This window comes from Podarcis bocagei (assembly GCF_964188305.1).
Source record: "Podarcis bocagei genome assembly, chromosome: 1".
Taxonomy (NCBI): domain Eukaryota; kingdom Metazoa; phylum Chordata; class Lepidosauria; order Squamata; family Lacertidae; genus Podarcis; species Podarcis bocagei.
This window is the reverse complement of record NC_138125.1, coordinates 80,473,048-80,499,819: the sequence shown is the minus strand read 5'-3', so window position 1 is coordinate 80,499,819 and position 26,772 is coordinate 80,473,048. Positions and strand designations below refer to the sequence as shown.

The window sequence follows — 26,772 nt, the reverse complement described above, 5'->3', positions numbered from 1 at the left end:
GGGATCAGAGATTTTAGTGTCACAATTTAATACCACCCCTCAATAAGATGCTGGTGCTCTTTTCAGCATAAGCTATAAAGAAACGCATAGGCGCCGACTCCATGGGGCTTGAGGGGGCCCGAGCCCCCTCAAAAATTCGTTTGGGGGGGCTCCGCCCCCCAATAATCTCCGGCGCCCCTCCAGCAGAGCGCCATCGCCGCCCCTCCCCCAGCCCAAAATGCACAGGGTCAGGCTGCATGCCTCCTGCCCTCCCTCCCGAGCAAAAGCTCCACCCAATTTCCTTCGGAGCTGATTAATAGGCGCAGCACGCTCTCCCCTATTCGCTCACGAGGAGGCGGCGCCACTTTATTTGCATATTCATGAGCTTATTTATTATTCATGAGCTTTCCCGGGCCCCCCCAATATTTTTTATAAGTCCGCGTCCCTGAAGAAACGTTGGTTCAATGTGATTCCCCAGGTTTCTTTTCCTGTTTCTCCTTCCTAGCAGGGCTCTATGACCCCTGAAAGATATTAAATGTTGGATTATAGATAACTTTCTAAGTTCCATCTTTATTGAATGGCAGGAGAATCGTGCATCTGGGATATTCCGAGTGTCAGGCTTCTACAATTTCAGGCACTGTGGAAAGTGTTTGGACTATTCAGATTTTAAGTACCCAAACTTGGTATCAAAGTCATATGGCAAAGCAGAATATGATATTAGCCATCCTTCAGTACAGTTGTACTTCACAAAGTGTTTTATTGGGAACAACACATTTGCTAAGCAACGACTCGCCTCATGATCCAAAATTTCAGTATCATTTATTTCCTCTCCCAACGAATTATCACCATCTGTGCTTAATGATAGCATTTCAGCAAGAGACTCTCCTACAACACTTATGACAAATACCTTTCTGATTATGGTAGCGCAGGACCAAAGTCTTGATTAAGAAATGAGATCTTCTTCAACAACTTTATCTACTGGATGATTTTTAAATATTACCCACCCCCAAGAAGCTGTTCACCAAGGCAGAAGTTAAAACCAAGGCTGGACTGGTTTTCAATATCACAATATATCACCAGCTAAGGCTCTAAAACTGATAAATGATGTTATTATCAATCACTTCATGGGTACTTTCAGCAGCAGGTAAGCCAAAATGCATCCCAACAGGACTTTTGGTTTTGGGCTTGGCTACCAAAGGGTGGTATTCCAGACAATCCAAAGTATGGTGATGAGTCATAATGTATACAAATAATCTGGGACTGCCAGCAGGCCTGCTAGGCAGAAGTGGCAGCAGCCTGGTGGTGGTAGGATCAACAAAAGCTGGGGGGGTGGGGGGCAGAAGCAGCAGCAGCAGCAGTCTGGCACAATAATCAGCAGCCTGCGAAGCCTCGTCACAGAAGTGGCTGGCGGCAGTAGAAGTGGTGGCAGCCTGCAAGGCCTTGTCATGGTGGCAGCAGGAATGGCGGCCTCCGAGGCCTTGCGGTGATGGCAGGAGACGGTGGCAGAACCAGAGGTGGCCTGCAAGGCCTTGCTGAGGCAGGCTGCCACAGCTTCTACCATCTCCCACTACCGCCAGGACTTGCAGGTGCCACCACTTCTTGCCACCACGGCAAGGCCTTGCAAGCCCTACTGTTTGTGTTGCCATGAGGCCTCGCAAGCTGTCATTACTATCGCCACCACCTCCCACCGCCACAAGGCCTCGCAGAATTCCGCTACTACCATCATCTCCTGTCACTGCTGCGAGTCCCAGCAGGCCACCGCCACTTCTGCTGCCAAATCCTGTCGCCACTGCGAGGTCTCACAGGCCTATGCCATTACTGCTGCCACTTTGAGTCGCTGTCACGAGGCTTTGCAATCCACTGCCGCCAATCTCTGTCACTGCTGTGAAGCCTTGCAAACTGTTGCCGTTACTGCCACCACCTCCCGTTACTGCTGCCATGAGACCTTGCAGGCCTCCGCTGCTACTGCCGCCACCTCCTGCCAAGCTCCAGTCAGGAGGACCTAAGCCTATAGCCAGCTGATGCACATGTTTCTCTCTCTCTTTAACCTATCAATGCTCCACTTCACTTAAAAGAATAAAAAAGCAGCCTGAGTTCCTCTAAAGAAAATCAATATAACCAAATAAACTTTTAGAAGCTATAAAGGCTTCCATTCCCTTTTGAGTGCTCTCCAGGCAAAAAGATTTATTGTAATTATGTATTGGGCAAGAACCAGTGTTCAAAACTCCCATTGTTCTAGGCGCATTTTGTGACAGGGAATTTCATTAGCACGAGCAGTTTCTGAGCTCTGGGCGCAGTACTGCACCTAAGATTTCAGATTAAAAGGAAGGAAAGGAGGACCTTTTTCTGTCTCCAGCTACTCTCGGAAGACTGGAGAACAGACCCTCTTAAGAATATTAGGGGGTGGGCAGGGGAAGGACTAGACTATGTGAAAAATGAACATAATATTTTAGCTGCAGCTCATTCGTTTTCAGCTTTGTATTCTTGTTGTAAAAAAAGTACACCTTGACATCCCACTGTTGCGCCTGTAACCTAGGATTAAGGTGCCATTTAGCTCCCAGCTTTCATATCTGTTTCCAACACTGGCAAGAACATACTTCCTCCTCTCTGATTCAGTATTTCTTAATCTCAGTTTTTCTATTGTGTTTCCTTGTTTTAATTCAGCTGTTTTTCCTTCTGGTTCTGTCTCAATGTTTGCGGATGAACAGGTAAACTTTTTTTAAAAAAAATTAATACCGCATTTTGCACCCCATAGGACGCACCGACCCATAGGACGCACCTAGTTTTTTGGGGGGGGAATAAAGAAAAAAAAATATTTCCCCCGCAGGTGCGGGGCTGGAAGAACCAGGTCGGGGAACAGCAGGAAGGCGCGCTCCGCCTCCCCGCTATCCCCCGAGCTTGTGGGGCTGGCGATGGGTAGAAGTGCGCTGAGCCCGGGACTGGAGGCAGCTCTGCGCAGCCATTGGGAGCCGGGCGGGACTTCGTGCCCAGCTCCCGATGGCCGCGCAGAGCTGCGCTGAGCCCGGGACTGCAGGCAGCTCTGCGCAGCCATCGGGAACCGGGCGGGACTTCGCGCCCCGCTCCTGATGGCTGCGCAGAGCTGCGCTAAGCCCGGGACTGCAGGCAGCTCTGCGCAGCCATCGGGAAGCGGGCGGGACTTCGCACCCCGCACCCGATGGCTGCACAGAGCTGCGCTGAGCCCGGGACTGCAGGCAGCTCTGCACAACCCTTGGAGCCGGTCTCCCGAGGGTTGCGCAGAGCTTCCTGAAGCCTGGAGAGTGAGAGGGGTCGGTGCGCACCGACCCCTCTCACTCTCCAGGCTTCAGCAAAAGCCTGCATTCGCCCCATAGGAAGCACACACATTTCCCCTTCATTTTTGGAGGGGAAAATGTGCGTCCTATAGGACGAAAAATACGGTAACTCTTTTTAGTGGATTTATTTCAAGACTTGTACACGTGTTGCTATTAATGACAATGTAATGTGTGCACACTCAGAGGATGACCTCCAAACCATCCTAAATATCTTCACAGAAGCTTATGAAAAACTTGGCCTATCACTCAATATCCCAAAAACCAAAGTGCTGCACCAACAAGCAAAAAACAACCCCTCTGCAGTACCACAAATCCAACTTAATGGTGTAATGTTGGAAAGTGTCAATCACTTTTCCAATCTTTCCACAAGGGCCGACAACAATGCCAAAATCCAGCATCGCCTGAACTCTGCAAGTGCAGCTTTCTCCCGACTGAAGCGCAGAGTGTTTGAGGACCAGAACTTGCGCAGGGAAACCAAAATGCTTGTTTACAAAGCGATTGTACTACCAACTTTACTTTATGTTTGTGAAACATGGACCACTTATAAACTCCATTTCCAACTCCTTGAAAGATTCCATCAATGGTGTCTCCAAAAAATTTTACACATTGCTTGGGTAGACAGGTGAACTAATGTCAGTGTACTGGAAGAAGCAAAGATCACCAGTGTCAAAGCAATGATTCTTCAACATCAACTTTGTTGGACTGGTCATGTTGTTCAGATGCCTCATTATCGTCTTTCAAAGCAACTACTCTATTCCCAACTCAAGAATGGAAAGCGAAATGCTGGTGGACAACAAAAGAGGTTTAAATATGCTCTCAAGGCAAATTTTTAAAAAATTTAACATAAGCACTGATAACTGGGAAACTCTGGCCTGCGAGCACTCCAATTGGAGAACATGGACTTTGAAGAAGCATGAACTCAGGGCAAAAAGGAGAAAAGAGCTAAGAGGAAGGCATGCTTGGCAACCCCTCACTGTGACCAGCTGCCACCCGGAAACCTATGTCTCCACTGTGGAAGGACGCGTGGATCCAGAATTGGCATCCATAGTCACTTATGGACTCACTGTTAAGACCGTGGTCATGGAAGAGAATCTTACTCAGATACGGGTGTTCGCCAAAGAAGAAGAATATTAATAAGATTTGGCTTCAACTACAAAAGCAAAATATGAAACCTACTCTTCAGTTACTCTGCATATTTGCCATAAAGATCAGGAATGTTAAGCATTCAACAACCAATATGGATCTTCTGCCATATTGTATTTACCCGGTGTCCTATCTTCTGGTAGAATGTTTATGTATTGAGCATATGGTTATTTCAAGTATTATACTGAATTTGTAAATCACTTTGTGTTTCTGTTATCCAGGAAAATGGATCCAAAAAGAATGTAATAATAAAAAAGAGTTTGTAGCAAAATAGGCCAGATGTTGGTAACTATGGGATGGTGCCATTCCAATGAGAATTTGCAAACACTTGGAATCCTGGTGCCTTAAATCTTGCTTATAGCAGTAATGGTTTATAAACAGTGCCATAGAGCAATTCCATATAGGCTATCATGAGCAGAAGCCAGCAACTCCTGAAATAGGTTAACATATATTTAAGATGTTCCAAAACCTCACTGATTTCCCTAATGTTTAGTAAAAAGACACGCATACAAAGAGAGATCATTGTCTTGCTTCATTCAATTGCTCCCCACCCAACAAGTTTCATGGCTGAACAGAATCTCTCCAGTTCAAGTCCAACATACTCTCACACCTCTTGTTCACTCTTCGTAGTTCCATGATATCAATGAGGTACCCAAAAGAGGGTGTCTTATTAAAAACCCACAGGAATGCATTTAGAAATTGCTATGCTAGTGAAGCTAATTTGCTCAGACTTGTTCACAAGGAAAAACATCAATGCAGGTGGCGGAGTCTTCCAATGATCTTCTCCTACCACAACAGCAAAAGGGAATGTAGCAGGAGAGGGAAACACACTAGCCTGCAAGTGTTCACAACAACTGGCAAACATGAAGAAGAACAATAACCAAAAACAAACAAACCCTAAAACTTGCTAGACTTTACACCTATATTTAAGATCTCAGCACCACCCCCTGGATCTTCCCATAGTGACAGTAATTACAGGTTTCATAACCTGTCTAGGATGGATAGGTTCTCAACACAATGCTACAGAACATGAAGGTGGCACAATATCATAATCCCTATCTGTGTTACAGCTATGAAACTTTGATATTGTAGCCATTTCCTTTTATGAAGGGTTGGGAACTTCTTTCAGTTGAAGGGCTGCGTTTCCTTCTGGGCAACCTCCAGGGGCCCCATGCAAAAGTGAGCAGTGAAACACATGTAGATTTTACCTCTACACAATAGGTTACTTTTGACAAAGTCTCACACACCCCTGTCAATCCTCCATTCAAGCAAGCAGGAGTTACCGTATTTTTCGCTCTATAACACGCACCCGACCATAACACGCACGTAGTTTTTAGAGGAGGAAAATCCGTAGGCATGCCACCCGTAGGCATTCCCTCCATAACACGCACAGACATTTCCCCTTACTTTTTAGGAGGGAAAAAGTGAGTGTTATGGTGCAAAAAATACGGTATTATCAGTGTTCAGCGATACTTTCCAGTCATGCAAACACACAAGGATGGTGCAAAATATGACTGGTGAGGGGTGAAACCTGGGAAATATGACTTGGCCAGGGAGAATCCCAAGAATCAGATAGAGAGGCCTGGAGGACTGCATTCAGCCCTAGAGCCCAAAGTTCACCATCCTTGTCTTGTAGCATAGGTACCTTTGTCTTCCATCTCATTGGTTTGAGAGCATGAGGTGCAGCTACTGCTGTACAGTTTCATCGCCCTAAGATGGATTCTGTTTCATAAAATGGCTCCTGCGCACTGGCTAAGGGCTGGTCCCAGACACTACAACAGTGTGGATACATTAATAGGTTCGTAACTTTTCAGGTTTTGGGAAGAAAAACCAACCTGAGCCAGACACAAAGCAAGCCAACAGCGGATCCCTCCAATGAGGCACCTGTCTCCAACTTAAAAACTGAAACCAGCATCAATACTATTTCAGCTTTGTACAGAAACAAGTCCAGGAACAGACAAGCTGGAGATGGGGGAAGAAAAAGGACATTAGTTTGGACATTAGAACAAGAAGATCCCAGAAAGGAGTCCGTGGTCATGCAAGGCCACATCCAACTATCACAGCTGTAGAGGCTCGCTATTGGAAAAGGTTGGAGCAGTGTTAGAAACTGAGATAAGAATGCTAGGAGCCATTGTAGGCACCAAAACAAAATGTCTAGGCAATGAATCAGGGGGTCTGCAACGTAGTGCAGCAGCAAAGATGCTCTTTTGCTACTGTTCTACCCCACCAAACACCTGATTCACCTGGCAGTGCAGTAGAAGCAAAAAAAAAAAAAAAAAGGACTTGTCTTTTCCTGCTGGGCAAATCAGGTGTTTGACAGGGATAGAGCATCTGTCAGACTGGACCCGTCAGACCAGCTGACTGCAGCCAGGCAGGTGGAGATGTGACTGGCGCCCGGTAATTTCAAATGCTGGTTGGAGCTACCTGTGCCTACAGAGTTGCTCCTTTTACTTTTGGCAGCAGTCTCACCCAACCCTGTATGACATAAGAGGGTTATAGACAGAGCTGTAACCAAAGCAGCCTGTCCCATCCTCAGTGTATATGGGTTGACATCATTTTATAAGTGAAGAGAATGCACACCAGTTAGCCTTAACTGTGGCCAGCATCAATCCAGCTGTATCATATGTAATGCCACCGTGGGGAGGACAGGCAAAATTCACACGCTATAAGAGAGGTACAATTATGATTAAGTACTGGGGGTATTAAGTGTATATCCACCATTTAAGTCTTTTAACTAGACACTGAGCAAAAGGTGGGCATCAAAACTTTAGGTCTTTGCATTCAATTAACAAACCTTCATACAAATGCATTACAGCCCTTTCTATAAAGCAGCTTGCCAGTTTCTCACAAACCTAGGACAGCAAGTAGAAATTTTATGAGTGCTCAAATGTACTGAAAGACGTGCAAAGCTATGGGGGCAGGATTATGCTGTGGAAAGATGTTGGCCTGGGTGTGCTCTGTATGTGCTGAAGTCTGTGATTAGTCATGCTTCACAAAAGCTTCAGGGATTGCTGTTCTCATCCTACAGACTATTAGCCAACTGTGGGGGTTGAAGAAGAGGAATGGCAGGATTATCTAGATTCAACAGCTACCTGCTAGTAACATATTCCAATTACTTGCCCCACGATGTGAATTTTCTGCAATCTTTTAAACTTACTTCTATGTGGAAGGACTGAACTCTGTATTTTTTACAATCCAGCCCTCTGTCTGCTTACACTCAACAGTCCTAACAGGTGAATCTGGGCTTGTTCTACAGTGTGTGTATGGTTGCAGTACTACTGAAATGAACTTAAGATTCTAGCAAAGATGCCTAGCAGTTGATGCATAGTGAAACCAGTCCCAAGATACCAAAGGCAAATTTGAGGGCACATGACTAACAAAAAAGACTGCTCATCCATACTTAGCAACTGCAGTTGCCATTTATTTATTTATCCAATATTAAGCTCACCTCAAAAGTTAAGCGTAGGGCATGTGAATGTCTAATAATTTATTATTATTATTATTATTATTATTATTATTATTATTATTAATCATTTATACCCCGCCCATCTGGCTGGGTTTCCCCAGACACTCTAGGCAGCTCCCAATAGAATATTAAAAACATGATAAATACAGCAAACATAAAAAACTTCCCTAAACAGGGCTGCCTTCAGATGCTTTCTAAAAGTCAGGTAGTTGTTTATTTCCTTGGTATCTGATAGGAGGGCATTCCAGAGGGCAGGTGCCACTACCGAGAAGGCCCTCTGCCTGCTTCCCTGCAACCTCACTTCTCGTGGTGAGGGAACTGCCAGAAGGCCCTTGGCACTGGACCTCATGAATATGGGAATAGCTGATTGGCATACCTGCAATGCAGAATGCTTGTATTCTCACAGGAGCAATACTGAAGTAGCCAAACTAGTTGTATTCAAGCCTATTAATCATTCGCTTAAATGATAAATCTTTGAAGAGATTGTAAAAAATCCTTTTGTCCAAAGAGCAGAGAACTGACAAATCATTAGCAAACGCGCTCTTCCATATCTTTCCCTTGCATCGTCACTCTGTCTAAAGTGATAGTTCACTTGAAAGAAGAGTCACATTGATTAAAAAGTTTGTGCTCTGGAGTAAATAAGGCCTCCTTTACTGATGCTAGAGAGCTTCCAAACCACCAATTTTTTAAAAAATGAAACTTCCGCTCTTAAGGTCTTTGCCCAGGGCAGCCTCTCAGCCACTGGCTCTCTTCCTTGATCTACTCTGGACAACTGTTAATAACACCCTGTTTATGAATATACATGCCAGTTTTCCCCCTCAGCTATTCTGTGGTCCTATCCCTCACACTGTGCTCATCAACTCCCTTTTTCCATCCACCTCAACTGTCAAAATCCCATCTAACTAAACCTGACTGCCTTTCTTTGACAAATGACTGCAACCTCCAGCCAATTGGAGTCTTCCTCTCATCCAGGCCAATCCGAGTGAATTTACCTGTTCTAAGCTCCACCTAATAAAATCTCAAAGCGGTAGTCTCACTCTTCTCTGTCAGAACTTGTTACCAAGATCTATTGCTACACAGGTTTGCAATATCATAACGGTACAAAGCCTCGAATTGTCACAGAACATTGCAGACACACACATTTACAGACATTTATACACACAGAGAGAGAATTTCTTCACATTCCCCAACTCCAATATCCATTGTGCAATCCTCCAACAGCACCAAGTCCACAAAGTAATCAAAGTCCCTCAGAGATGTTATGTATTTGGGTCAACTTGCAGAGGCCAGACAGCTGTTTCTGCTCAGGTTTGATGGCAGACCAGCTGCTTTTAAGCAATGAGTTCATGCAATGGATTACATCACACATATTCTGATAGTTCATGTGCCAGGCCCTGGTTAGGTGACTGAAGTTCTAACTTGCGAGTAGTAGTGCGGGTAAATGCACAACTCTGAGTAAATAGAGCAATTCGGAGACAATGAGAACCAGAATATGACACATCCTAGCAGTACCAACAACCTGGATTCAATGCAAAATGTTCCCCCAAAAAACCCTTCCCATCACCAACCTTTAAGGCCAATAATGAATATAGCACAGGTTGATATAGTACACTGCTAGCAGCAAATATCCAAACAGACAAAATGTGACTACACCAATGTATTGTTTACAGTGACATCACAACATTGCTATAATGCTCATACAGATCAAACACTTATTTTATGCTTGAAGTAGATTGAAGCCAAGACTGACAGCATGGTAGAATCAATCATACCATTTCTCCCAGGTGAAAGGAGAAGAGGAGATATTGTTTAAAGTCTACATAACCAGGTTTAAGATATGTGCTACTTGCCTCTAACATTTTCACCCCCTACAACACCTTGGCACCCTTACAGAAAGCAGAAATAAAGGTTCTAGGAGTAGAGCAACTTCACACGTAGGTCTCCATTTTGAAAGGGTTTATTGTTTCTTCATCACTACTGATCTTTGCCAAGAGGAAAAAGAGGATCAATACTTTTTTGCCTATATTATTAAAACACTGAGAGCCCACCAACAAACAGCATAAATTACCACTGCCATCCCCAACAAGCAAAGTTCAAAAGCTTTGCAACTAAGCAGCAGGAAGGACTTAAGAAAACCATCTATCATCCACCATGCCTTTATGGGAGCAAACTCAACCCAGAGAAAGACATAATTTCCATGAGCAGAAATTGTTCAGCTTACAGTATATGAGAATAGACAAAGTGATATACACTTTGGCCATTTTCACACAAGAGTTAAAAGAGTTTATGCTCAAGTCTGCAAGTGTCAAACCTACATTGGGTAGAATGTACATTTACTTGCTCTTCAGAACTCTATTCTGCAGTAACAACATTCAGACGCAACAGAAAACAGACCAAGAGGGGTTAAAATGTGCTTTTTTTAGAGTTGTAAAATATCACTCTACGTGTGTACATAGAATCAAGTTCCAACAAGTTAAATAGGACTTGGTTCCTAGTTAACTATACTGTATTTACTTATGCAGCCTGAGAGAAAATGTCGCAAGACAAAATAATTTTTATGTGTTCCAATGATGCTCACAGATTGAAGATAACAGAAATGCCTGGAGTTTAGCAAAAGCAAAACAAAAACTTAAGGGCTGATACTTCACTACAGTGATACTTAGATTTCTGTCCCCTGGTCCCAGTTGTTATGCCTTCTCTTTAATCTGATTTTATACACTGAAGACTGCTTCTCAAGTAATGTCTTGGAGAACCCATGGTTGCCACCCAGTAGACAGTCAATGGACTGGTTCACACACATGTGCATGAACTAGTAAGAGGCTAAGCAAAGTCTCAGGCTTATACACTCCCCCTCCTCTCTTTGTATATGGCTAGAAGGACTTCACTAGTATCTAGCTTCCATTTTTACTAATCCTGGCCAGCCCTTAGGTAATTCATCAGTTTCAAAACAAGTCCAGCTTTACACAATGGGTTATGAAGTTGATGGTATGAGGAATCTCTCCCTTCACTCCACTCCCAATGTATTGTGGGACTCCCAACTACCTTTGTTCCTGGACTTTGGCCTTGCTAACTCAGGTTGAAGGGAGTTGGGAGTTAAACATCTATTGGGTCATAGCTTCCCCATTCACTGTTGAAACCAGGAGTGCAAATTCAACAAGATTCTTATCAACATCCAATACATTCCCCAATAATAATTGAGAAACAATCATGTTAACAAAGGTCTGATGGATTCCACACAACTAACTTGGAAAACAAACTGAACAGCATGCATGAAATGAATCCACCCCAGTCCATCACCATTTTATACCCATACCAAGGTAAACTTTCTCTGACTCTGTTGTACCTGGAGGAAATGCCATGTAATTATTAAATATATAGGATTTTTAAAAGCAAAGGAAGTAAATAAAGGAAAGAGGTTTTTCAAGAAACACTAAAGGAAAGAAGAGAGAAAGCACACAAGAGCAATAAAAATTACAATGTGAGGAAGATGGAGGTTACCAGAATATGAGAGAATAGTCTCCCAAACCTGTAATTTAATATGACATATTCTCACTGGGAAAAACACAATTATCCACCACTGTTAACTATACTATAACAAAACAGGATGGTATTCTATATATTACTGGATCATATAAAGGAGACAAAATAGGTTTGCAACTTTCAATATTCTCTGAAAGTTTATCAAAATGCCATTTTACAAGGATCAGTGTATTAAAGCAAGTGAAATTTAAATATGCTTGACTTTTCTCCCATTTTTATCTAACCACAGTTTTAAAACCAACATGCACATAAGTATTGGATATACAATATACATTTCATGTTAACAGTGTCCCTGCCATCCAAAGCATTCATTGTTTACCATTCAAACATCCATCTCATTCACTAGAATTCTTGTTGGGAACATGTGAAACTATGGAATATTTTATCACCTACAAAGCTATTAACTGCACTGCCTGCAATCCTATGCACACTTATCAGGAAGTAAGTCCCACTAAAAACACTGTGTGGCTTACTTCCAAATAGACATGCCTAGAAGTAGCCTGTATTTGCAAAAAGGCAACATCATACATGCACCTAAGATTGGGGGTGGGAGGAGGGGAGAACACGTGGCTATGACAAGGAACAGACATTCGAGATACATGTAGCTTCCCAACACTCCTTCAGTTTTCAAATATAAAGTTCTATTGTGTAAAAACTAGCATATGATGTCATCTCTCTGAATACACAATAGTAGAGATTCCAAAGATACCATTCCAAGGCTGCATCAACTTGCATTTTACTGCAAATGCTAAATGTATTAGAAACTAGAAATCTTTTTTTAAAAAGTACTTACACAAGTATATATGCAGTATACGTAACCATAAGCAAGAACAAAAACAAATAGAGCAGTGTTCTTCCTGACAGCGTTGTTCAGGGTGATAAAATCATGTTTAAAAACCAAATAGTCAGGGCCTCATCTGAAGGAACAAAAGATGAGAGAAGGGGTGGGGCAGGCCATTGCCCATCAGGCTGCAAATGACTCTTATTTCCCATGCATTATGCTAATCAAGTCAGTCATTTCCACCTGACTGTTTTCTCCCACCCCCAGAAACACACCCTACAACCATTGTTCTTGCAGCCAGGATTCCCTTTCCATCTCTTGTAACAACAGGCTATGCAGGAGGACAGGAATCAAAGCTTTCCAAAGGCAGAGATTTATCATCCATCAGTCCTTCTATTTGCTCCCAGGACTGTCTCTGCCTTTGGAGAGACTCATCACCGTACTTTGGATTGTCCTGAATACCGCCGTTTGGTAGCCAAGCCCCATACCAAAAGTCCTGTTGGGATGCATTTTGGCTTGCCTGCTGATGAAACTGAGTGTGTGATGATTGATAACATTGTCATTTATCTGTTTTAGATCTCTTAGTAGTAGCCATTGCCAGAACATTGTCCTGTTCGCCTCTGTACAGTTCCATACTTATTTCAGACATCATGGTAGATTGCAATGTTTATCTGGTGATAACATTGCAGTGTTTAGCTGGTGAGTTATCGCGGTTGAAAACCAGATATTGCCTAGCCCTTACACACATTGTGATTTGTGATATATTGCCAGCTCAAATATTATGAAACAATTATCATGATGTGAACTTCAAACCGGTTTTGGAAGATATATAAATATATTGCCCTGCCCTACTTCCTTCCAGGGTGAGGGGGAATGACAAAGGCTTTGCCAATCCCTTCCTCCCAAGGACAGGTTGTGTGATCTAGGCAAATTTGAGAGGACTTGAACTATGATCTTAACCATGCACTAACTAGCTGTCATGAATAGTTATTTTTGACTGCAATTTCCCACACTTCCTTACTGCATAAATTCATTTCTTAAGAGACTCACATGAGGATTACAATTTGATGGACACTTCTGGAATTTACCCTGTGTATGGAGGGTATAATAGTTGTACTCCATTTATCATTAAATAAGTATGTAATTCAGTGGCATTAGGGTTAAATAAGTTAAGAAGCATGGAGAGAATATTATGTCTGAGGAGAAACTAAGTACTGTAAAGGATGGCAGAAGGGGGGCTTTTGTTTGGATTTCTATGAAGCAGTTTGAAAATTGGAGGCGCTTTCAAAATCTAAACTGTCCTTAACTTATGTGATAGGGCTGCCTATTGCTGGTTTACAGATGCATAAAGGCGAACAATATAAAATTAAAACATTCAAATGGTTTTCCTGAAAGTAGTGTTCTACAAAGCTCTTCCAAGTGTTTATTTATTCCACACACAGACACACCCCTCCACATTTTGACAAGGCCCTCAAAGGTATGGAATCGGAGACAGAAAATACTTTGAAATTCCATTCATGGAAAATTCAAATGTATACTGAAAAAGAGGGAAAAGTAAAGGAACCAAACAGAAACAATGAATGAAAGGGGGGGGAGGAGGATGAATTTCTAAATGTCTAGATTACTTGTCAGTTAGAGATTGTGATCTTTTCCAGACCTTTATCGTGCCAGTCTAGGACACTGCTTTCACAATTTGCCAGCACGTAAAACTGTCAAATGTTACTGATAATATTACTGCAGCAACAACAACTACTGACTAAACATAGCTAGCAAACAGCCAACAACCCTCCTCTGTTGCTTGCCCCCCAACAACTAGTGCTCAGAGCCATGTCTGATGTTTAATTACCAGCTAGAAAGTTCACTTCAGGCCACTGTTCTAAAAAAATATATGCACACCCCTATGTTTTAAAATGCACAAGAAAGCAGCAAGGGAGGGTTGCAAACATGACCACTTGTCAACAACGCTTACTATAAATACCTCCATCTTTTCTTTTTTAGGAAATTAAAGTTCTTTGTTCTTTCCCAGTACTGTACACAGTTCTATGCAGCCATATTTTTAACAAAGAAACTATCCATAAAACCCTATTTATATTAACATGTAACAAACCCTGTTTTACCTATGCAGTGGGACAATGTTTCAGCTTCTGTAACAAATGTGTCATTAGATTATAAATTACATTTTATACAACAAAAAATTATATTTAGAATTGATTGGAGTCCGCTACATTTGTATAGAACGGGACTACCTACGTCGACAACATGCTGCTGGAGATGTAATAAGGGAAATGCTTCTTTGAAGCACATGTTTATGAAATGTCTGACACTTACAAATTTGTGGAGGAAAGTACTAGGATGCATAAATACTACATTAGGAAAATATTTAAAATTGGCTGATGATAATATTACTTGAAACTATATACCAACTATAATGGATTTGATGATGGGCCATATTGTAATCACAATTTTATGTATTTTTTATCTTTTTTCCTTTCACTTTACTTCCTCACTGAAAACTTGCAATAAAGTATGAATATAGAACATATGCTTATTCATTACTCATATGCAAACAGATTTTACAAACATATCTTCAATAACGTGTTTTTAATTGTTTTTTATTGAAAGATTTTCATGGATAACAAACGCACAGATAGTGCCTATATTTTCAGTTCATAGAATCTTTTCTATAGGTCAGTTACATTCTTAATAACATATTTAACAATAGGTGCAGTCTTAGATACAGAAAACAAGAACCTGAATGTAAGAATTTTTATGTCACTTTGGGAAATTGTTTTTAGCAGTAATGCTACCAACAAGTTTATTACATAAACCAAGAGTCAAGGAGAATATTTCTATCGCTTTCAATTCCTGCCCAGATTCATAATTGCAGCTCCACAACTCTAATGAAAAGAATATGAGCAAGTGAAAGAATGATGGTGCAATCCTTAAACATATCTACTCAGAAGGAAGTCCAACTGGGAGTTGTTACTTAGTAAATGCACTCAGTAGTGCAGGCTAAAATAAGTGAAATTCTACGTATCTAGGCAAATACCAAGACCTCATTAAATTTCAGGAGACTCCTGGACTGATTCCAAGAAAGGATACTGAATAAATAACCCCAATCCCTTTGTTCATTAATAATAATCTTATATGGCAAACCTGTATAATAATAATAAAATATTGTATTATATTGCAACATGAAATTATCATTAAGTGATGAGTTGTTTGAAAGTTACCTGGATTGAGCCTTCCATAAAAGTTCCTCTTTATTAAAGATTTTGTATCTTGTCATGAACTCTCTATATATTCACACACTCACACTTAACCACTGTTTATGTTTGTTTGTGCATGCATGATGTATCATGTCCACCTTGGTGAAGAAACTTACATTTTCCAAGCCTTGAGTAAAAACCTTTTAGATGCCAGCAAAGAGTGACAAATTCATTTCCTTCCCTATTACACCACAAGTGCACACCCCCATATTTTCCACATTTATATACCTGGGAAGCAGTCCTCAAAGTAGTGTCAATGCACAAAGTTATTAGAATAAAATGCTTTCCCCAACTCAACTCAACTCAACTCAACTCCAACCCCACCTACCCCCACCCCCCGCATTAAAAAGTCTTGTTCCATTTGTATTTTTCAGTCCTGTTTACCAAAGGTAGAACTTCCACTGCCTGTGCATGACTTAATTTGAGCCAGGGCTCAGAGAGAGAACCAGCTTGGTCATCCCAGGACCATCATACAGCAACATCCAGATAAAGAGTAATGAATAGAAAGGTGTTGGTTCACATCTGAGAAACTACAGCTAGTATTCATCATCTAGAAATAAGAGGTAAATTTTTGAGGGCAGAGGACTTGGTTTTCAGATAGATTTGAGAGCCGGCTTCTCTCTTTTAAAATAAGCCACTATGCCCAGGCAAAGTTCTAACTTTGTGATGCTGAGCAATTTGTCACCAGCACCACTTAACAGCATCAGGAGGAATTACTGATTTGCCAGTGATTTAAATTATTTCAGTCACCAAGCAGAAAGCCATGATTTGAACTGTTTATTTTCAACCATTTCCCCATGAATCAGTTATTTTCAAGAGAAAAGACTGTCCTAAGCAGAGAGGACTTTTCCCCCCAAATGAACACTAGTGCTAGACTAGATTCAAACACAATCCGATGCACGTTTTCTCAAAAGTCCCACTTGGTCCAAGAAGAGTGCACAGGGGTGCAACATCAGTCCATCTCCAACAAGAAGCTGCAATAGGACACACATGCTTTTGAGCCATTAGTGTAGCTTACATTCTCTCCACCCCCTGCTAGAACTGTTGTTATTTAGTATGATAAATCATTGTTGATTCCCCAATATTAGTAGGCCCCCACCAACAGGGTCACCTGACTGATGGGAATGATATTAAGTCAAGTGTTCAGAGAGAACAACAAGGCACAAGGGAGCAGTGCCTTCCGCTTCCATGGGTGGAGTTCACAGGTGGGTTCTGAGTAGCTCCCACAGGGAGCTACTACACACTTAGTCAGTGGCCAGATTTCACTGTCTGGAATGACTTTTGTCTTTAACAACAGGATGTGAACCTCTCCCACCCTGCTTCTAGAGGGAATAAACTCATTCCGACTATAGCTCAGTACAGGCTGACATTACTGTTTAGCCCAAGCAAGGACAGAAACATGCTTAAAATGATTTGGCAGTGGCCAATTTCAAAATCTGGCTGCCAGTGTTTAGCACAGGGCTCCCCCCTCTTTTTTTTTTTTTTTTTTTGGTGGTGAGGAATGGGGCGGTCACATTCCTAGGCACACAGCATGGAATTTCTAAGATCCTGGGCCACCAGGCTCCTGGGATTTTGCCCACCATTAACTCAGAGAGCCAGAGTCCCCCAGCAACTATTCTCAAGTGACAGCTTGCAGCACTGGGAGTGGCATAAACTAGCAAGGAAGGAAGCCATGTTAACCCCTCCTCAATCAGTGCACAGTCATACTAGGAGGCTACTACAGGCTAGAAAGCAACACAGGATCAAAGGGAAGGATTAGGGGTCCCAAAGGGGCAAGAATATAAAGCACTCATCGTTCTATGCAAAAAAACCCCAAACCCACTGCTGCCGCCTCCATGACCCTCCTCCCCTAAAGCCTTTCAAAACTATAACAAGGGAATCAGGGGCACTGCTATTCTATGCACTTGCCAAAAGAACAGCAGCCACCTAGATCTGCGGCTGTAAACAAACTTACTTCATATCATCTCCGACCACTCCCTAAATTGCAGATGGATGCCAGAAGAGTAAGTGAGAACAAACACAGAGGTACTCAGAGTACTGGCAAAATTAAAAAATAACCAAGCCATAGAGCAAAAGACTCTGGAAGGAGGAAACAAGCAGGCAAAGGAAGAGTCAGAGCAGGCTTCAGGTTTTGTTTTTTTCTGGAAGATGCAATGCCCCTCCCATATCCCCCTTTGCTTGGCTGGCAGGAAGTGTTTACAGAAAGCAGAGACCACACAAACCTAGGCAGGGAGGCAGGCAAGCAGGTGATTCTTAACCCTCCATTAGCCCCAAACACTGTCAGACTGGAGGACAACAAGCACACTGTGCTGGGGCGGAGGGGGAGCGAAGAGAGAAAGAGATCACATAGTCAGCCTACTTCCTTGTGTGCAAACAAGATGTGCAGGTCCACAGCTTTTAGAGCTTGTGGTACGAGGTGGCTACTAGACTAGGACAGGGGGTGACAGTATTGCCCCGTTACCCCTTCATCTGCACACAAGCATCACACCATGCACCTGCAAATCTCTATGCGGGGATCCCTAAAGCCTGGATACGCAAGCATCTTTACGAAAGGTTCAGCTTGTAACAAGTGAAGGACTAACAACAAAGGGGAGGAGTCAGAAACCTCAGAATGAAGAATACAGTGCAACCACATGCCTGAAGAATACAGGAGGCTACACCCCTCACCCTCGAACGTAACACTGTCACCCCTGCCCTCCCCATCTACATGGAGACAGGCGCACCCCATTGCAGGCTGATATTCTCTCTCTCTCTCTCTCTCTCTCTGTGTGTGTGTGTGTGTGTGTGTGAGAGAGAGAGAGAGAGAGAGAGAGAGAGAGAGAGACGCACACGAGGCCATTTTCTCAATACACACACACATCCACTGTTGCTTCCTTGTCAGAATGTATGACCTCACGCTTCCCTCAAGGCTCTTCTTTCCAAGGGACGCCTCCCAAACTTACCGTCAACAACCCACCCCGACACACACACACACACACACACTTATGCCCCTGACCGACTCTCTTATACTTGGGCGTTTAAAATGCTATCGTGGGGAGCGGGGAGGGGGGGCAGAGCTGGACTTCACCGTTCACTTTGGAAACTCGGATTGCAGCTGCAGCAGCTTCAGCTGCGTTCCAGGAAGAGAGCGCGTCCATGGCAGGCGAGCCCGCCTTTTTGTTGGCCGGCAAAGCCCTGCTCTGCGACGCCAGGCTGCCTGCAGCCAGCAGCTCTCCCCGCTGTCCCCACACATGCTCCCTGGGACACGCCGCCGGAGCCACTGCAGTGCTTGCTGCTGCGAACTACACCCATCGCTTGGAACGTCTCCTGAGCAGGCTGCGAGGAGAGACGGGCGACGCTCGCCCCACAGACTACTGGGCACTCGGTTGCCTTTCCTGTTCTTTTGCTGCTGCTAACAAATTACTTTTCCAAGGGAGAAGGCTCGGGGAATGCACTGCTCCCGCCCACCCACAAAACAGCAAAATAAATCGGGGCGGGAAGGCGTTTTACTCACCGTCTGCTGTCCCCCCCACCACGAGGCTACTTTCCTTGCAAAGGCAGTAGAGTAAAGCTGCGCTTTTCTCAGGGGAGTCAGTGGGGCTTTTAAAGGCAGCGTGGGGAGCAATGCAAAGTTTGCATGGGGGGAGGATCAGACCCCCGGGATAGATCCACAGATCCTTGTGTCCGTTTGCCTGCAGGCGGCTGGCTGCTCCAAGTCAGTTCCCCGCTGGCCCGATGCAGTGGTGAACTTTCCACCTAGGCGGCGGCGGCGGAGCCCCCTTCTTGCAGCGCCCTCCCCGCATTGGCACCCAGCATCCAGGCGCTCTCAGTGCTGCGGGAGGGCGGGGAGCGGCGGCTGCTACGGCGTCGGCGTCGTCAGCCTGGACAATGTGTGTGTGCGCGCGAGGCGAGCCCCAGGCGGCGAGCAGCACACGCCCAAACTCCGCTCGCTCCCCGCCCCCTCGTCACTCACAGCCTCCTCCCGGAGCAGCCGATAGGCGCTTGGGCTGAACCTCGGCGCCCCCCGCCGCGGCCTCTCCGCTCCTCCGACCTCGTGGTGGGCTGCGGGGCCTGTCAATCACGCCCCGCGCTCCCTTCTCCCCGGGCCCCGCCTGCCGGCCGCGCTGCTACTGCTTTGGCCTGGGCGCGCGGCGAGCTCTGAAGGGGCTTGGAGAGGAAACGGGCGTCGCGAGCGGCGAGCGGGGAATTGCCTCTTCTTTTGCCACGCTTATTTTTAGAGCTCTCCGCTTCCTCCAGTCAAATGAAGCTTCCTCTCCTTTCTTCCGGGTGCAGCTCTCTCCCTTTCCCGCTCAGCAATGCGTTTCCTTCCATTCCTGGCTCCCCCCACCTTAGTCTCCACTCTGCAGGCTCCGCGTTTGCTTCCCCCACCCCAAAAGGCCCGCTTTCTGTACGTGGCCTGGCTGTGCTCTGTCTCTCCGCTCTCCCCGCCTTTTCTCTTTCTCATCCTGCCGCCGCCGCCGTTGCTGCTTCCATTGGGCGCCTGTCCCCGCGCTGTTGTCTGTTTTCCCTGCTCAGGGGTGGACGGCGTGAGCTGCCAGGCTGTGAAATGAACAGGGCGCGGGAAGACCGCCTCCGCCCTGGGGGAAAGTCGTAGTGGGGGTCGCACAAAGGAAGGAAACGAGGGGTCTGTCGCAAACTCGTCGTGTTCTCCCAATATTGGTCCAGGTCAATTAATTAAAACGTTCCCCTGCATGAAAACGCAGGTTCCAATGGTTCTTTAGAGGACATTCTCAAAAGCAATCAATATTTAAGTTTGTTTTTTCTCCAGAAGCTTTCGTTTTGCCGTAACCTCCACCCTACTCCTGAAAACATAAGATTCTGAATTAATTCCCATAACCTTGAGTGTGAGCATTCAAGCGTGGTTAAATTAAAGCACGATAAACTAGGGCGGAGGGAGGTGCATTCTTTCAAAGCATCTTTATGTAAATATGCTCACCAAACATATACAGAATGCCCATCAAGTTGGCCATAGTGTGAGCAGAGGAAGGTCATTATTACACATCCATGGACTTCGCATTCAGGCTACAGCTTAAAGTTGAGTACATATGGATGGATAGATAGATAGATAGATAGATGATAGATAGATAGTTAAGCCTGCGGAATCGTGAGAACTCAGCAACATGATTGCTCTTACTCTGCTTCAGTTAATGTGCATAGCAGGTACGGATTTTTTCTCTTCCCATAGAAGTGGTTGATAGCCTAACATTTGGTGGTCTAGCATTGGGATGGAGGCTTAAGTTGTCCTATACTCCCAGTGCCCAGGGTGTGGGTCAAGTTTTTCTGCCTTTCAACCAGGGCCCAGATTGCCAACACTTTACACTGTCCCATAGCAGTTAGGGGGAGCCATGGAAAGCTAATTGTACTCTTGTTCTGCATAAGGTCTACCCTCTGTTCTGTTTTTTGGCCAAGCTAAAGTGTCAGAACTCAAGAACTGGCTTCAGTTTTATACACTGAGTGGTAGAATGATGACCACTATTATGACAGCTGAGGGACAGAGATAATGAATTGCAATGTACTATTTAAAAATTATACAGCATAGGTATTATTTATTTCAGTAAAATTATACCCAATTCTCTTCCATCATGGAACTCATTGCAGTGTACATGGGACAAAATGATCAGATTCAGGCATGCTTGGTTTCAGCAATGCGGTTGTATCATGTGCGCGTGAACCATTGTGGCATGTACTGCAAGACAGCAACCTAGATCAGTGTTTCCCAACCTTTTTTGGGCAAAGGCACACTTGTTTGATGAAAAAAATCTCGAGGCACACCACCATTACAGCCCCGTGACGTCAGCGCGCAGCGTCACGCCGGGAGGGACGCACGAAAGTGTAAGTTTCAATTTTTTCCCTCCCCCTTGCCGGGGAACCTCCAAGCTTTGGGGGTGGGGGGGGAGGAGGCAGCAAAGCGAGGCAGGAAGGAGAGCACGGCTTGGCTGGGTGAGCTTTGGCAGGGGCAGGGAATGAGAGCCGCGAGGCGGGCGCTGCGGACGGAGGCGCTGCCCGCCGAGCTCGCAGGCAGGCAGACGGCGAGAGCCCCGCGCTGGGCGGCCTCTCCCCGCCTCTCGCTGCCCGACTCTCCCGCCTCCCTCCAGGCAACATCTCGCGGCACACCAGGCAACATCTCGCGGCACACTAGTGTGCCGCGGAACAGTGGTTGGGAAACACTGACCTAGATAGCAGTCTGCAGCTGCTACAGGGTTCCAGAAGGGCAGTATGGCCATTGGAGAGAGCCAGAGAACCATTGTTAGGTGTAAGTGATTAACCCTTCTGTACCATCTTGCAGCTTAATAAATTTTAGTGCCAGTTGCATTTGTTTTCACACATGAAGCAAAAAGTCAAAACGATACCTTTCCCACATGTTCTTAATCGCATACAAGCCCTATGCAGACATGCTAGTTAGCCCCTGGCCCCTCAGCATATTAGAGGCTGTTGCTGTCTTATTACCCACCCTTTAACATCAGATCCCAGGGTGGGTTAAAATTCAGTGTTAAAAACAAATTAAAATGAATTACAGTCACAGGAATGGAGTGGGTCCTGGAAACACATATTTAAGATGTCAAAGCCCAGGGTAAAAAATGCGTATCTTCAGCATGTGATGGAAGCTATATAATGAAGGTTCCAGACACACCTCTGGGGAAGGAATTCCATAACCAAGGAGCTGCCACAGAGACTGCCCCCTTAGCTGATCTCAGCACTTAAAAGGGAATATAAAATAATAAAATTTTATTTATATCACGCCCTCCCCAGCCGGGCTCAGAGCGGCTAACAACAGTAAAGGTAATACAGCTTTCTAAAATCAATTCATTCTAAAATAAATTCAAAATCAAATTAATGGCAACCATAGGGCTAGAGTTCTGAGGATTACCAAAGGAGGGGGTCAGGCTGTGCCTTGGCCAAAGGCCTGGTGAAAGATGTCAAGTCCCGCAGGGCCCTAGTCTCTTGTGACAGAGCATTCTTTCAGATATTTTGTGCCTAAGACATATAGAGCCTTAAACACAAATGTTTAAATTTATACATTGGACATTCCATTACAACAGGGGCCAACTCAAACCAATGTGCATGGGCTTCACTCATGTTGAGAGCTATGCAGTGCGGCGGACCTGTGCACATGTGATTTCTAACATATGGCCATTGGGCTCTCCAATGGGGTAAGGTTAGCAGAGTCATACCCACCACCACCAACAACCTGTGTACAAATAAAATATCTGCACAGTGCTATAGAAAGATGGAGACTGGAGCATCGACATAGCCAGGATTTATGGGGGGCAGGCTTTATGTTAATGGGGGGAGAACCAAGTTATCTGCGACACAATTGGTCAGTTAAGTATTTTTATTTAATTACTTTATTTAGGAGGGCAGCTGCACCCCTGGCTACACCCATGTATTTACATCCATGTACAGTACTGGAGAAAGGGAAACAGCAGCCTTTCTGTAAACTGCAGCCTTCAAAAAAATGTTTCTTTTTCAAGTCTTGTACAAACAGGAACACCCTGTAAATTCACCCTTCCTCCCACCCACTGATGGAACAGATCCTCACACAAAATATAAATGAATAGTCACATCAAGAGCACCCAATAAAATAATTAAATGAAGGTGTCTGTCCATAGTCTGCCACTGTTGCTCATGGTTGGTAGCCACGTTCCTTTGTATATATGCAAATGAAATAAAGTCAAACCAGCCTGCTTCACTTTATTGCATGATAAGGTTTATTGAGTTCCATGAACCTCTTACGTTAAAGTAGGTTATACTTTTATATGACACATTTCATGTAATTATTATATGATGTAGTACAATAATCTGTTATCATGCCTCAGTATTACACTGCAGGCTATTCCAATTATTACAGGCTGAAAGTAAGGGTTTCATACTTGAGGTTTTGTTCCTTCTATGCCAAGGGAACATGTAATAACCTATGCAAATTAATCCACTTTGTGCAAATTATCTGGATTTGCCTAAACTTGCTTGATTTGTAGAACTTATGCTTAAACATTTTTTATCTTTGTTTTTGTTGGTTGGTTGGGTTTTTTGAAGCACTACTGTAGTTTACAAAGGAAAGAACTGATGAACAGCAAGGATGCTTGGGTAGAGGAACATTGCTAGAGGCTATAGAAAATGATAGCCATGCAAGACGTCAATGAACAATGGCACTTTTGGCAGACACATCATGATTTCCTATATAGGTTTGCAACCACGAGAGCTAGAAACTTGCTTTGTTTTCTGAAAGCTGGGTCTAAGATGTTAAGGCAACAGTCATATTTACAAAGGCACAGATTGCTAGATACCAGATTGGGTGAAACAGAATCACAAAAGAGAACTAATGACTTTAACCAAACCTTATGGGGCTCATAATCGGCAAGAGTTCAGCCTAGTGAAAATACAATCACAAGTGAGGTAACAGCTGTTTAATCTGTGACAAACACTCCTCGGGCTACATAAGAAAGATTTAGGAACAGTTTATGAAATGAACTCCTGAAGCTTCACAATATACACTAGACTCAGCTCTATATAATTTTACAAACTCTTTTATTAGCTAGTGTAGTAGGGACTATTTGCTTCAGTCACTTTGGGGCTCCCCTAAGCCCTGCTAATCAGAGAGGGAGGTTGCAGGATTTGCTTGCTTGAGCGGATTCCCCTCCTGCTTGCTACTCACAGTGATTCTCTTTGCATCCCTAAGGAGCGCATAAAATATTACATATGCCCAAATTACAGGAATGCATGCTGACGACAAATCAGGGGATCTTAAAACTACAAAACCTCATCACATAGGTTTTTCTAAATTCTGAGCATATATTTCTTGAGAGGTGGCATGAATATAAAGGTAAAGGTAAAGGTACCCCTGCCCGAACGGGCCAGTCTTGACAGACTCTGGGGTTTGTGCGCCCATCTCACATCTATTGGCCGTGGGCCAGCGCTGTCCGGAGACACTTCCGGGTCACGTGGCCAGCGTGACAAAGCTGCATCTGGCGAGCCAGCGCAGCACACGGAACGCCGTTTACCTTCCCGCTGGTAAGCGGTACCTATTTATCTACTTGCACCCAGGGGTGCTTTCGAACTGCTAGGTTGGCAGGCGCTGGGACCGAGCAGCGGGAGCGCACCCCGCCGCGGGGATTCGAACCGCCGACCTTTCGATCGGCAAGCCCTAGGCGCTGAGGCTTTTACCCACAGCGCCACCCGCGTCCCCGGCATGAATATACAGAAGTATATTTGCCAGAAAGATAATACAATGGTACGAGTTAAGAACTTAATTTGTTCTGGAGGTCCGTTCTTAACCTGAAACTGTTCTTAACCTGAGGTACCACTTTAGCTAATGGGGCCTCCCGCTGCTGCACGATTTCTGTTCTCATCCTGAAGCAAAGTTCTTAACCCAAGGTACTATTTCTGGGTTAGCGGAGTCTGTAACCTGAAGCGTCTGTAACCCGAGGTACCACTGTACTATGTAATATGAAATATGACTACTACTGCTAATACTAATTTTAAAACAGTCCCAGAGAGTCTGATGTAGTAGACAGCATCAGACCCTTTCCTAGTGACTATTCAAGGCTCAATCATGCAAACAAAAATTTCCCTTAAAAAGCATTTGGCCCTGAACCAGCAATTTGTGAAGCTCTGTGATTCTAAAAGTAGTGTTGTTTTTTGTGTGGAACAGATATATCAGGGTAAATAGTACTTTACTTCATCTAGTTGTGGGATTGTAAGGAAGGTAGTAGAGGATACATTGTTTTGATATTATCCCTCCTCACTCATGCTAGTGAGTAAACAGCAAAGCACATTCCCATTGCAACTTATTGGAAGCAAGTTGATGATTTCTTAGGTAAAGGGACCCCTGACCATTAGGTCCAGTCGCGGACAACTCTGGGGCTGCGGCGCTCACCTCGCTTTATTGGCCGAGGGAGCCGGCGTACAGCTTCCAGGTCATGCAGCCACCATGACTAAGCCGCTTCTGACGAACCAGAGCAGTGCACGGAAACACGTTTACCTTCCCGCCAGAGCGGTACCTATTTATCTAATTGCACTTTGATGTGCTTTTGAACTGCTAGGTTGGCAGGAACAGGGACCGAGCAATGGGAGCTCACCCTGTTGCAGGGATTCGAACCGCCAACCTTCTGATCAGCAAGCCCTAGGCTCTGTGGTTTAGACCACAGCACCACCCGCGTCCCCTTTATTTCCCTCTTAAAATAATAACAACACAACACAGTCTTCTTTAAAAGTAAGAATAAAATTTTACTCACATTCAGTTCACAGCAGTAATCTGAAGGCAGGCTTTATCTTGTGGTTACAGTGAAAAGAAGTCTGAGCTACGTATCTCAGACTTTCTGCTTGTGAGCTCCATCCTTTGTGAAGGCTGAGCCATGCACTAGCTAAGAATCAGGAGAGTCCAAGAGTAAGAGAGTAAGAGTCCAAGAGAGAGATGGTTGCATGGCCAGCTCTTTTATCTGCACAGCTAGGGTCATGCCCATCTACCTGGTCACACACAGGGGGAAGAGCTCCAGAGCAGGTTTGACAGGAAGTCCTCCCTGTCTGGAGCCACATTCCCCTGTGTGTCCATTCTTGCCAACAGGAAAATGTTGTACTTGACGGCTCTAGTAATAATAGATCCCACACTAGCTTTTAATGAAAGTAGTGTTTGGGGGTTTCGGTTTGTTTATTTTTTAAGGGCACACACCTGTTTTCCCCTGTTTATTGTGAGAATACCCTCTATAAATGATTCTCTGTTCATTTTTCCTCCTGAAGCTATCGCAGGAACAGAACTAATTTGAAGTGTACCAGTTATGCATGACTACTGTGCAGTGAATCTGGTTAACTGCCAACTTAACCTTAATACGTCAGTCAAATTGATTGATTGACTGAATTTATATATTGCCCTATATTCAGAGGTCTCAGGGGGTTCACAGAATAAAATCAAAATATAAAACCACAAAATACATAATCAAAACCCCACCCCCCAAAAAACCCACATTTTAAAAGGGCATAGGATGTCAATCAAATCAACCTAAGGCCTGGTTAAAAAGGAACGTTTTTGCCTGGCGATTAATGTTATATAATGAAGGTGCCAGGTGAACTTCCCTGGAGAGAGCATGCCACAGCCACTGCAGAGAAGGCCCGTTCTCATGTTGCCACCCTGCAGACCTCATACTTGCCATGTCTACTATAATAAAAATAACAATATTTAGCATGTCAGTACCAATTGAGATTAGCTCCATATGTATTAGCTCAGAAATTCTTGACACAGACAAGCATTACCTCCCATACTGGTAAAGCGTATGTCCCCACATGCTCCTT

The 26,772-nt window shown here is 44.3% G+C and overlaps 1 protein-coding gene across 4 annotated transcripts in view; it reads right to left on the bottom strand.

Moving 5' to 3' along the window:
- Window positions 1-26,772, bottom strand: part of HRAS (HRas proto-oncogene, GTPase) — a 62,690-nt gene that overhangs the window by 27,290 nt on the left and 8,628 nt on the right. The window contains exon 1 of one of the 4 annotated variants that reach the window (XM_081168515.1): window positions 18,983-19,901. The exons of 1 other annotated variant lie outside the window; for it this stretch is intronic. The gene's annotated coding sequence lies outside the window, so the exon portion shown is untranslated. Of the gene's footprint in view, window positions 1-1,699; window positions 1,895-17,443; window positions 17,588-18,982; window positions 19,902-26,772 lie in introns of those variants that run through there. 2 more of the 4 variants (XM_081168516.1, XM_081168517.1) reach the window with 2 other exon arrangements.